Source organism: Pteropus vampyrus, unplaced genomic scaffold, assembly GCF_000151845.1.
Source record: "Pteropus vampyrus isolate Shadow unplaced genomic scaffold, Pvam_2.0 Scaffold1, whole genome shotgun sequence".
NCBI classification, from domain to species: domain Eukaryota; kingdom Metazoa; phylum Chordata; class Mammalia; order Chiroptera; family Pteropodidae; genus Pteropus; species Pteropus vampyrus.
The window spans coordinates 6,407,165-6,419,413 of NW_011888782.1; the positions used below are offsets into that span (position 1 = coordinate 6,407,165).

A 12,249-nucleotide genomic window follows, 5' to 3' on the forward strand; every position below is an offset into this window, starting at 1 on the left:
GCAAATTATTTGCGTGCCTACATAAGAAGTCATCCAATTGTCCTGGGCCTCTGTCCTTTGCTTGTACTTCACTCCCAGCACTACCAAATTCCTGAAAGACATGTTTTCTATTTCCTTCATCCCCAAAGTTTCACTTTGTATTACGGCATCATGGATTAGATTGGATGGTCTGAACTATGTCAGCCCTCACAAATCTATGGTCGTAGACATCAACGACCAGTGACCAAGAATCCACGTTTGTAGAAATCTGACCAATGACTGAGTCATGTCAGTTCCGAAGGAGCCGTAGGTGTTTACATTAAGACCGCATATGTGCCTTGTGTTCCACTTTAAGCCATTATTTGACTCTAAAGATTTTCTTTTAAGATCTATAGTCATAAAATGCTATAAATTATACTGTTCTATCTATCTTTAAATTGAATATATTTGATACCAAAACTTTAGATTTAAGAAGAAAATAAATCCCAGAACAGAAAAGAAAATGATGTCTGCAGTAGCTTTGTGTTTTCAGTCTATATTACCTTGAAGTTTTTTATATTAACATTACTTTTTAAATTTTTCTTATGCTAAAAAAAAAAAGCTCTTGAAAAGTGCACCATCTGTGCTTTGTCTGATTAGCTGGTCCAAATGGAATGGATGTCAAATTCTGAGTCTCTTTTATTTTTATGAAAATAAAAAGAAGCTTCACTTCTAACTCAGCTTTGTGAGTAAATCAATGAGAAGTCATCTACTGCATAATCTTCCCCCTAGAAAGTGATAAATATTTACAGAATATAATGAGATTTCATGTCAAAAATTGATGGTATTTATTGTGTTTTAATAAAAGCAGATTTGAAGACATTAGTTTTATTAAACAAAAAACAGAATATTGTTTTAAAAATTGCCATTTTCATATTTGCTTTTTCTGTGGAGACTTATATACAAAGGCAGGTTTTTAGCTAACTATATTACTATGGAAATCAGCTCCAACTGAATAGAAATAGTACAAAATAATGAAAGCACTAATACATCTTTACACATTGTATTATTCATCTATCAATTACTTTCCCTTTTGTGGGGCTCACAGTTCCAGGTTTGGCTCTTTAACAGTCGTATTTTTTCCAGTATTTATTCTCAATTGCTTTTCTCAATCTTGATCCTAAGAATTAACTAAAAAAGAATATTTAAAAGGTCATGTTATCCTTTCCTGTGCAAATCTGGGAGATAAGGCTGTTACTAACGCATTTTCTAATTTTTTAAGTAAATGTTAAGGGGAACATTTGGTTCTCTTATGAAAAGCTTTTCATAAACAGGTCAAAAAACACAGATTTTCCTTCATAACCTTCCTAGGTCCCCTAACTCCTGAGGAAGTGGGTTCAAAAGGATTACTTCTCACCTTCGTTAGGAGATCATCTAAAACCTTGAGTTTTAGAAGGTACATCTCTCCTACAGTGAAAAGGCTCTTAGAGATTGACCAGGAGAAAGAAATGGTTTCTACAGCCAATGATGAAAGTATCTGGTCACAGGTGACTCTATGTGAGAGATTAAAACTCAAATAATGTTCAATATTTGATATAAAATAATAGATGGTTGGAAACTATAGCAAACTAGAAAGAGTAGGCTCACATAGATACTAAGATTCACACCTTAAAACAATAGAGTGCTGGGCGGAAAAAGTACACATTTGTGCGCTAAACTCAGACATTGGGCACCAGATTTTGATTCCCAGACTGAGCAATATGCCAAAGCTTATGGAACTGATTATATCACTTCCTATTTCACATTCATTCATTAGTCTGCTCATTGTAGTTTGAAATATTTCTTCCTTCCCTATTATTGTTTTTCCAGTTGTTATGTTTATTCTTTTACTAAGGATTTTTTTATCTAAGCAAATAATACATTAATGTTGTTCAAAGTGAAAAAAAAATGCATAAAGTGATAGGCAATGAAAAACCTTGCTTCCATCCCTGCCTTTGTGTGTCCAGTTCCCATCCTGATTCCCGTACTCTAACAGATAATTCTATTACGGGTTTTTGTGTTTCCACCAATGTTATTACATTTGTATGCAAGCAGAATACACACACACATACACACACAGGTATTCTTATGTACCCCATTATAGACAAAATATTGCATGATATACATGTATTTTTTTAAAGGCACTCATTAATAAACCACTTTTCCTTAAAAATAAATATATAAATATTTAAAAATATATAAATACATACGCAGCCTTAGCATATATATACTCTAGTGGCTATTATATATATATATATATCCATATATAGTGTGTTTCCTCATTATGTTATACACATGCATTGTATTTCTTTTTATATATTATATAAATATATATTATAAATAAAAATATATATTCTAAAATATACATAATTTATTTAACTAGTTCAATACTGGTGGATATTCAAGTGATTTCTAAATATTTTTTATTATAAAAACTGCTGCATGCACTATTTTGCATGAATAACAATCTGCGTGCATTATTTTGAACATATACGAGTATATCTGTGAAATAAGTAGTAGAAATGGAATGGCAGGGTCAAAGGTGGATATATTCATAATTTTGACAAATATTTCCAAATTATCCTTAGTAGCCATACTGTTTTGAATCAATATCCATTCCCACCATATCTGATTCCACCACATTTGCAAGTGAAAGCTGCAATCATACTTTAGAATTTTTGTCAATTTAATGGTTAAAAATGTTATTGTAGCATAGCTTTGATATACATTTTTTCATATTATAAGTGAGATTGAGCATCTTCTCATGTGTTTTAAAGCCATTTACATTTATGTTCCCAGGAAATATCTGTACATATTATTTGCTCATTTATAAGATCAGATATGTGTGTGTGTGTGTGTGTGTATGTGTGTGTATAAGTCCTACTTTGCTGTTTGTCTTTTATTGCTGCTAATAGTGATTTCAATTTTCATGCATAGATCTTTGTCATTAAACATAATTAAATTTGTCAACCTTTTATTTTATGACTTCTGGATTTTTAGTCAGAGAAAGGTTATAACTCCAAGATTACAATGGAATTAATCTATATTTTCTTGTAGTATTTTTATTATTTTATATTTTAACCTCCAAGTCTTTTGATCCTTCTTTTGAATTTGGTATATAATATGACTTATGAATCCACATTTAAGGAACTTTTCACCTATTTCTCATAAATTTAAGATACCATCTTTATTATATAATGTATTTGTATATGTACTTGGAAGAGTTTAGTTCAGTCTCAAAGCCCTTCTTTATTAAAATTTTCTTTAGTTATCCTTTTTCTTTTTCCTCCATATTAACTTTATCAGCTTTTCTAGTTTTCTTTCTTTTAAGGTATTTTTATTCAAATCATAAAAATTAATTATCATGAGAAGTCTGTATTTATGACCTAAAGTATCCTACCAAGAACATATTCTCTCTTTCCACTTTTTTTCAGGCCTTTTTTATGTCCTTTTTAGTATGTTCTTCATAAATGCACTATGCATTTCCTGTTAGATTTATTTTTAGATATTTCATTTTCTACTAATATTTCTTTCACAAGTAACTTTTCTTCTTTTATATATTCTATCTGGTGACTTTTTTTGTGCACAAGAATAATTTATTTCCAATGTAAGTAAAATGTGACTTTGGAGCTGACATATATATTAAACAAAAATAGATATATAGATGTGAGATTATCATGTTAAGGAAACTTACATCAATTCTTAACTTATTTATTGTTTTTCAATACAAAATGAATATTAATCTTTATCAATTGCCTTTTCAAAGGCTTAGATATGATTATTATTTTTCATCTTAAATGTATCAAAGTGATCAATGACATGAATAGATACCCCAGTGTGGAACCATCCTTGCATTTCTGGAATTGAACCTAGTTGGTAGGTTTAATTGTTGCTAGATTTCATTAGCTAATGTTTTATTTAGGATGTATGTATTGATATGCATAAGTGAGATTGTTTTTTAGGATTCTTTTATGTACAAAATTTGTTAGATTTTGATATCTATTCATTACAAAAATTTGGATTAATTATTTTTCTTTTTCTAATGCCCTGGAAAAGTTTAAATAGCATTAATTTATCTACTCATTAAGGTTTAGTAGATTTCTATTATGAACCTAACTGGGCCTGGTGTTTTCTGAAAGTGGCTAATTCTCTATTATGGAATCAGTCTGTTTAAATTTTCTATTTCATCTGAGATAAGTTTTGAAATATTTTGTATTGTTTAAAATAAAACATTTCATACAGGTTTTCAAATTTATTCAGTTATTAGAACAAAATTATTTTACTGAGCTTTTAGTTTCTTCTGTTCCTCAGAATATTCCCTTTCCCCCTTGACATTTCTTACTTTTGCTTTTGAGAGTTTTTTCTCTCTTTTTCTTAATGAGATTAACATTTTATTGGTATTTTAAAAAGAAACAAATAAATAAAGCTAAATAAAATTTTAAATTAAAAACTTATAAACAAAATTTACCATTATTCTGTTTTCTAATGAATTAATTTGTGTTACCATAGGAATTCCACACGATAAACAACCACAAAATCTCCATAGCACTCTTTGACTCTTGAACTTCACGTTGGCTGGAGCAGTTCTTTTCCAGGCTTCGGTGACTGGAGCAGCTCTGTTTCATGCTATGGAAGCATGCTTGTTTAGCTCTCCTCTATGTGCCTTTCATCCTCCTCCTAGAATCAGCAAGCTAAGTGAGGCATGTTATTCTCATGGCAATAATAGAAGCACGAGAGGACTTGCTCTGCTGCACAAGTGCACAAGTAAATTTATTGCATTTACTAACATCCTATTTGCCAAAGAAATTCACATGGCAGAGCACAAAGTCAAGAGACAGAGGATATATACAAAGAGAATTGAAAAAGTGGGATCAATGCTCAATCTACCCAACTTCCTCTGCTTTCTTTCAGTTTATTTCATTTCCCATTTTCTAAATTTTTGAGTCGGATATCTATTCATAACTCCATTTTTTAAAATTATGAATCTTTCTCTAAACACTGCTTTAACTACACTTTATAGATTCTAAAGTGCTTTTTTTTAACATTTTTTCCACATATGATGCATTTTTATTTTTTATTTCCTCTTCAACCTAGACTTTAAGAAAATGCTATTGCAAATTCCAGATAAAAGAGCCTTTTCATTGTCATTTTATTGTATGGTGATTAGAGATGTTTGTATGTAATATTTCTATTTGCTTTTAATTTAGAGTAGATTAAGGAAATTCTGGTGGTCCAATACAGGGCCAGTTTTCTCAAATATTCCAAAGCTTATTCAAAATTAATAAGGTACAGAGTTGCTTTATAATTTAGCTCTACCTCACTATTTATGTTATTTCAATATTATATACACCTGTGATTTATGCTTTATAATGTTTGGTACGCAGACAGATATTCATAACTATAATATGTCCAGTGTGAATTACGTCTCTCCACGCTATTAGATTTTCTTTTTTAATACTGTTTGGCTGAAATCCTTGCTTTATCTTCATTTGTATTTCCTGGTTCTTAATTCTTTTATTTTCAGCTTTACTTAAGTTCTTTGTTTCAGGTGAGTGTGTGACACAGAGCATAGAATTGTATTGTGTAATCCATCCTGAAGATTCTCTTTTTTTTTTTAAAGCTAAGTTAAGCATTTGATGAGTTATTGATATAAAAATTATGTTGTTTTTGTTCCATTATATTATTTGTATTGCATTTTCTTTGTGGTTTTAAAAGTCTTTTATTATAAATTTTTCTTTGTTTTTTGTTATTTTTCTGTTATTCAAGTTTTGTGTTTTTTCTTTAGTTGTAAACTTTATCGTAATTTATATTAAACCCTTAGTAATGTACTTCTTTTAACTACATCTCAGAGTTCCCTACTATAAAAACGATTAAAAATTAAGATATTTCCTTTTTCTTTTCCCTCTTCTTCTTCTCTTGCTTGACTCTAATTATTAACAGTGTTTACTTTTAATAAACTAAATAAGACAATGAATTTATTTAATTTCTGACCTTTCTTCTTTGTCTATCCAATTTTTTGTTATGTAATTTCTACATATTCAAGGCATATGACATTTATAGCTCATTCTGACATCTCAATTTTCATGTTTGTTTTTGTCTAGATATTACAGGCAAATACATTTAATACTTATTTCCAGTTCTTTTACCACTATTTACCTAGTTACTTTTTAGTTAGCCAAAATTCATTGTCTAGTAATTCTTTCAAAAGGGCTCAATGGCACAATATTCGCTGAGCCATTGCATGATCAAAACTGTTCATAGGATAGACTTTATGTGATAAATAAAACGTTAGTGGTTAAACAATCTTTGGCTCATACTTTTTCCTTTGGTATCTTGTGGTTCTACAGCCTTCTTGTGTTGAATGTAAGTGAAAAGAAATATGAGGCTAATATTTTGTTGCTCTTCTAAGAATTTTGATTTTGTTTCTCAATGCTGCTGCAGTGTCAGCTCCTCTGCCTTCTTCTTTATTCTTAAAATCCAAGTATGTCTTAGAGTTGTTCATACTGAATTCATTTTCCTGGTTTACCGGGTGTCAATTTAAAATGTTAAACTTTACTTGAGCCCTGTGATTCCGAAAAATAGCAAAGGTTAAAAAAAATTCTACTACTCTTTTGTGTCCTCGGAAGCTGCTTATTACAAAGAACTACCTTTCCATACAATACTTAGAGAAGACTCATGAATTTTCCTTGTTTACCTGTGACCAGGGCTACATCGACCTTCCAAATTCTTATTCTTTGCCTCATAAATAATTAGCAGAACTGTTTTGGCCTGACTGATTAATCTAAACAAAATGCCTGTTAACTATTTTTTTTTCTCTCCTTCCCCCAGGAATCTGAACTTTGACTCACCCTCTGCCTGAACCAGCACACAACTCCTGTAATGGCCTGCATGGCAATAAGCTGACCTCACATTAAACTATTCTCTAATTCATGGACTGACCATAGATGTTTTGTTCTGTTCTTTCACTTTCTGGACAAATGGAAACTTAAGTTTTGCCTCCATCCTATCTGCTACTTATACAATTTTTGAATTATCTCATATACATCCAAATCCTCAAACTCTATGGATATTCTATCATGTCTTCTGGGATTAAACATAGATGGGGCTGAAGCGTGGAGATAGCCTAGTGAGGGTCTCAGAGCCCCTTTGCTGGCATCCATCATTATCCAGTTCCGTTTTATACTCTCCAACCTTTTCCTTTACCATTATCTCGTTTCATGAAAACTTAATCTTTCCTCAATGGTAAGATAAACTGAATATGATTGATCTTTTATTCTAAATCTATTTTATATTGGGACTAAAACGAGGCTTTTGAAAATTAAAACTTTTTTTTCTCTAACTTTACTGCATCGTCCTCCTTTGAAGTAACCAGTATTGAGTAAAGAGTCACCAATGCCTGAATGTGAAGTAAGAAGGTAGGAGAAAAGCGTCATAAAGAATAGAATAGTATCCTACATGGATATGGGTTGGGAACGGTTTTCATAAAGATGACAGAAGTACCTTGGGTTATCTACAGTCTCATCAATATCCCCAACACCCAGGTCTCACAGATCAGCAAGATAATCTGGGTGAGTTTGGGAAGAAGTGTCTCCATTCCCTGGACAGAGCTTAGCAACATCCTTGAACATCTCAAGTTCAAGTCTTATAGATTATAGGGCTGTAGTTAACTTATCCCAGCTTCCCTCTTCAATACCATCTTCTACTGAAAACATCCGGCCAGATAATAACTTATTATGTCTCATCCCTTCATCATTTTTTATTTTCTCCAGATACCCAAGATATTATTTATTGCCCTCTCAATTTCCTGTTAATTACACCTTATTTTTTAACTTATAATTACAGAGTTCTCTTCTTTTTATAAGTAGAAAATGTTTCCACCTCCCCAAGTCTGTTTCTTCATCTATAAAATGGGGATTATTATTTTATCTTTATAGATATCATATGTATGACCCTGACATGAGACTATACTGAGATTGAAGATCTAATCCCATTGTGCAAATTGGAAATGACCATATCAATATCAGTTATAATTAAATATTTATAATATATGGTAATTCTCATGACTATAGATACATTAGCAAACAGATCTGAAGAAGCCTCTAAAAACACACACACACACAAAAAATCACTAGGCGTTGTAATTTTCCCAAAGCCCCTCAGATGCCGCCATTCTTTCCCTGGGGCTGTGCATTCCTTTAAGAACGATAAATTCCTGGAATTTTCGTCTTAAACAGGTACTCAGCTAGCCTCACCTTGCAACTCAGTTATCATTACAATAATAAGATCAGGCTCAACTGACTGAAGTAGTTAGGGCTACAACGTCGGTATCCAGCGAGACAAAACTATCAAATAAGCAGCAGAATGATTAGCACCTGTGATGTGTTATATCCACTGTTTTCATTGGTCTGCTCCCTAAGGTCTAACCCACATTGGAGAATTCCTACCCGCCTCAGAGGGTGTCTGCTTCTTCTTGATCTGGATCTTGTTTTTTGAATCTAATCTTCAGAACAGATGATTGGGAGGGTGGGGAGGCATGTGGCTTCTATAAGTTTATTTTCAGCCAGAGCCTAGGAGAGGGGAAAAGAGGCCTGGAGTCCTGCATGAGGTTTCTTTCTGATCCTGGGTGAGTGGGCATCCTGAAGCCTCCATAGCTGTTTTATGTACATTATTGTGGCAGATCACTGTGACTCGTTTGGTTTAACTGGCTGACAGAGCCATCTGTTGTCAGGGCATCCAATTCAGAACTGTCCAGTCAGGGAGCAAAATAAAACACATCTCTGAATCACAGGACAGAAGGAGAGCTGCAGTCATCTGCATTTTTTTTTTAAATAAGGTTTTCCCTGCAAGCAGGTGGAAGGATGTACCTTAAAGGGCCTCTGTGATTGGCTCCCAGCCAGTCTTATGAATTTTTCACAGCTGGCATCAAGATAAACTAATTTTTTACTAAATTGACCCCTATTACTTTCATTTTCATAGCTCACAACCAATTGCTGAGATACAATTTAGTACAATACAATTAATATTATAGCATCTTTCATAGTAAAGCATCCAAAAAAAAAAAAAAAAAACAGTTAAAACCTAAGTTATCCACCGGTGGGGATGGAGGGATGTAAATAGGAAATAGAGAAGACAACATAAACCTCAGAGAAAAGAGAGCTCTGAGAAATCTACAACATTTTCTGCTGCTTATACTGAGAAAGAAAGGCATTGTGGAAAATAAGAGAGACAACAAATGATCGACAATTACTTCACTAAGACACTTCTAAGAATTTAAGACATCTCCCAAAGGAGATGACAAAGAAGTTGGGCCTTGAGAAGGAGTGAGGGAAGGAGGAATGCCAAGCTGGTGAAAAAAAAAGGAAGACTTTCCCAAGCAAAGTGAAAAACATGTGCAGGAGCAGAGGGCTATGAAAAAGCAGACGTGGCCCCCATGCTGTGACACCTGCCTTTACCTCCTTGTCATTTCCTACCACTATGCTACCACCTAAGGTATTTATTTATTTGTATATCAATTTGGACACACATCACTTCTATTTTAGTCGATGAATTATCCATTTCTGGCATTATTTGTAGTGATGCTCAAATTGTTCCATTTTTGGACATCGGTAGCCCCTTCGGTACATCTCCAATATTATTTGAGTACTTTCCTACTTTCCTCAGACAACTCGTTTTGTATATATTTTTTAGCTTTAGCTCTGGAATTAATCATTCCTCCAAAGAGCGCTGGTAATTTTTAGTGGAGAATGGTGTTGAAGAGCCAATATCTGAGTACCAGCTGTGCTCATTGCTACTAGTTACTTCATTGCTTTCAACCTCATTCAGTGTTCAGAGCTAGGAAACACAACACAAACACATACACACACATATTTCTGAATCTACCTATTTATATATTAACAACGAATTTATCTGATAATTCCAATATTGGTCCAACACCCTTGTGTTTATTCTAGCTATTTCTCCTCTATATTTATAATTCCAACAGAGAAAGCTCTGCCACCTATTTACATTAACATATTTACTTATTTGAGCAGTGACAGAACATTTCAGAATTAGTTGTCATTTTCAAAATCATTCCTACTAAGTAGAGTTAAATATTTGTTTTTGGAGAGTAAAATTCATATACAGCACAATATACAAATCTGAAATGTACAATTTAATAAATTTTGATATGCCTGTACCTATGTAAATCATACTGCTATTAAGACATAGAAGCTACCATCATTGTAGAAAGTTTTCTCTTGCCTCTTCCTGGTAAATTCCCAGCCCTAATAGATTAGTTCTTCCTCTCCTAGAAATTCATATGGTGTGTATTTGTGTGTGTGGCGGGGGAGGGGGGGCACTTCATTTGCTCAATATATTGTCTAAAAGATTCACCCATGTTGTTGTATAAGTCAGTAGTTTTTTTTTTCATTTTTACTGCTTAATATTATTCTCTTGTATGAATATATCAAAATTATCCATCTAGTCTTTTGTTGATAGGTATTTGGGTTGTTTCTTGCTCTGAAATGTCATGAATAAATCTGTTATGAACATTTTCCATAAAGACTTGTGTGGAAATATAGTCTCTTTTCTCTTGGACAAATCTCTAGGAGTGTTTAGATCATAGAGGGGATATATGCTCAACTTAAAAAAAAAACACAGTTTTCCAAATTGATTGTACTATATTACACTCTGTATCACTGCTTGCTTCATATTTTTGACAAAATTTAGTGTTATCGATCTTTTTAAACTTAGCCATTCTGCTAAGTGTGGAGTGGTACCTCTTTGATTTAATTGAATTTTCCTGCAGACTAATGATGTTGAATTCTCTTTTTCTTTTACTTATTGGCCATATGTATTTCTTCCTTTGTGAAGTCTCTATTTGGGTCTTTTTTTTTTTCATTGAATTGTTTGTTTTTTCATTATTGAACTGTAGAATACAAGTTCTTTTCCTTTGCCAGATATATGTTTTGCAAATGATTTTTCCTAGGCTACTTTCGGGTCATAAAGCTATTTTCTTAGGTTTCTTATATGAGCTTTATAAGCTTAGATTTTTAAAATTAGGTCTGTGATCCATATTAAATTAACATGTGACATGATATAGAGATCAAGTTCATTTTTTCCATGTGGATTTCTAGTTGTTGAAGCACTGTTTATTGAAGTCCTTTAGTGCTCCTATCGAAAATCAATTGACTGTGTAAGTGTGGGTGTATTTTTGAATTCTCTATTCAGTTTTATTTAACTATCATCTCACAAATACCACACTGTCTTGATTAATGTAGCTTCCTAGTAAGACTCAAAGTCAGAGAATATTGGCCCTCCTATATTATATTATTTTCTTTAAGATTCACTAAATAGATAATCATGCCATCTGTCAATATTAACAGTTTCAATTCTTCCTCTCTAATCTTTCTCTTTTTTTCTTGCCTTATTACACCTTTTTAAACTTCTACTACAATGTAGAATATAAATGGCGAGAGAGAATATTTTTGCCTTGATCATTCTCTTAAAGAGAAAAATATGGAACCTCTCATAAATTTTTATGTAATCCTTGTACAGGATTCACACTAGTCATCTCTGCTCTGTTCTAAAATTAATATATATGTCATTGAAACAAACACATATTCCTTTGCAAATCTGTGGCTTCCTTGAGGTCAGAACTTATGATTGAGTCATCATTCTAGTCCAGTAACCTAGCATAATGCCTCAAACGTGTCAGAATTTCAAAAAGCTTTTTCAAAAACATGAGTTTAAAAGAAAAAAAAGATTGTTTTTAAGAGATAACTCTAAGAGCATAGGACCTTATTTCCCAGAGGATATTCTGTCGAATACTTGCTCTAAGAGAAGTTATGTTAACTTTTTAAAATATACTTTTGATATATTTGGGGAATTCTGGATTAAAAGAGGAATCAGATATAACTATCTAATAAAGTAGACAACTTATAGGTACAACTCATGCATAAAATTCTATGATATTTCTATGTAACTAAATCCTTTATAATCCCCATTTCTAATGATGGGTAAAAAATAATAATGTAAACTTTCCAATTATAGGTAACTCAATCTTTTCCAGTTTAAGATCTTCTCACTTAGATCAATGTTCTCTCAATTTAAAGTTTAAACTCTCTTTCAAACAATTTTTCCTCCAAATGGTCTCCTGCAATTTCCTCTTTAAAATGGTGTCTGGAATGAGGATAAAAGCCTTTCACTTGTTGAACTCTGATTGAGGCTTATCTTGTCTCACCTAACTTTGGGCAGTGAATTTTTTTTCTG

The 12,249-nt window shown here is 32.4% G+C and overlaps 1 non-coding gene across 1 annotated transcript; it reads right to left on the reverse strand.

Annotated features, from left to right (window-relative positions):
* Positions 1 to 11,490: 11,490 nt before the first annotated feature.
* Positions 11,491 to 11,597, reverse strand: LOC111737076. The gene has a single exon (XR_002779341.1). It is a non-coding gene; the product is annotated as a U6 spliceosomal RNA (small nuclear RNA).
* Between the last annotated feature and the right edge of the window lie 652 nt (positions 11,598 to 12,249).